General features: G+C 50.3%; 1 long non-coding RNA gene across 1 annotated transcript; it reads left to right on the top strand.

Moving 5' to 3' along the window:
• Positions 1–438: 438 nt before the first annotated feature.
• Positions 439–963, top strand: LOC122143400. The gene is made up of 3 exons (XR_006159155.1): positions 439–493; positions 580–692; positions 854–963. It is a non-coding gene; the product is annotated as an uncharacterized LOC122143400 (long non-coding RNA).
• The last annotated feature ends 240 nt before the right edge of the window (positions 964–1203 follow it).

The following is a 1203-nucleotide window of genomic DNA, read 5'->3' as shown; positions in this document are numbered from 1 at the left end:
TTGCATCCTTGGCGCTACAAGGGCTCCCCAGCCAAGTAGCGCTGAACTGACACACTGAGCCCGGAGCGCTGGAACAACACCCATCAGATCGACGCTGCGTTCGACCGCCTGAGAATGGCAACGCTTTCAAGAACGTGGAGGAGTTTCTGACGGCTCTGAACCGCATCTCCTGAGGTATGAATCAAAGCGCTTGACAGAGGTCGCGTGGAAGCCATGAAGACTCAGCCCAAAGAACGCCACTTTCACGCTTGTGCCATTCACACTCCCGGTGTTTTATCCCTGCAGATTCCCCGGATATCACCCCCCGCTGTGAGAGAGACGTGATGATGAACCCGAACCTTCGGATCATTGAACTGAAGCTCCCGGGATTTGTGGCTCATGACTGGGAAGTGTGGTTCACCGAGAAGCTCATCCCTGTCCTCCCCCAGTTTCACCGCCCAGGAATGCTGCTTAAGGTCACAGCTGACATCAACTGCACCAACTACCATGTGATGTGAGTGCCTGAATGTGGAGAAAGGAAGCTTGTCGATCTGCATCGACACGCCCACCTTAACACCCTTCTGTTCCTTTCTGTCGCAGCGTTGAGGGAATGGGAGATGTTTTCGACAAAATGACATTCACCAGGAGGCAGGAGATGACCAGGGTTCTGGTGGAGCACCTGAAGCAATTTGCCGTCCGATACAACAGTCCAGGTAGGCCTTCCAGGGCGTGCTTTCCCGGCACCTCTCTGTTGCCGGGTGGCATGCGTTGCTGGTTTTGTTTAAGCTGACAGGTCAGGGTTTTTGTGTGTCGGCTTCATAGCAGCTTACCGATCGCAGGCTGATCTTCTTCCACCCCTATTTTGAAAAAACAGATTGCAGAAAGGACATCGGAAACGATGCTGAGTGGCTTGACATCAACTTGGGTCTATTCTCCACGGTGGCCAATTACTCAGACCTCAAGGAGCTGAACATCAGTGCGGAACGAAATCACCTATTTTTATTATGTTTCTCTTCTCCACACAGCTTTAAGGGAGTTCTTGGCTGGTAGTGATTTTTTTGGTTGTTTATTTGTTTTCTTTTTTTTTCTTTTTTTTTCTTCATGTCTTTGGGAAAGAGAGCAAAATCACCAACCGTCATGCGTTATTTACTTTGTGTCTGGGTTTTGTTCACCTTAGCTGGCAGCTTTGGAATCCTGTCACCTGACCAGAAAGCAGAGCTGCTG

The sequence above is a fragment of the Cyprinus carpio genome, unplaced genomic scaffold, assembly GCF_018340385.1.
Source record: "Cyprinus carpio isolate SPL01 unplaced genomic scaffold, ASM1834038v1 S000003924, whole genome shotgun sequence".
NCBI lineage: Eukaryota > Metazoa > Chordata > Actinopteri > Cypriniformes > Cyprinidae > Cyprinus > Cyprinus carpio.
This window is presented reverse-complemented; position numbering and strand designations above follow the sequence as displayed.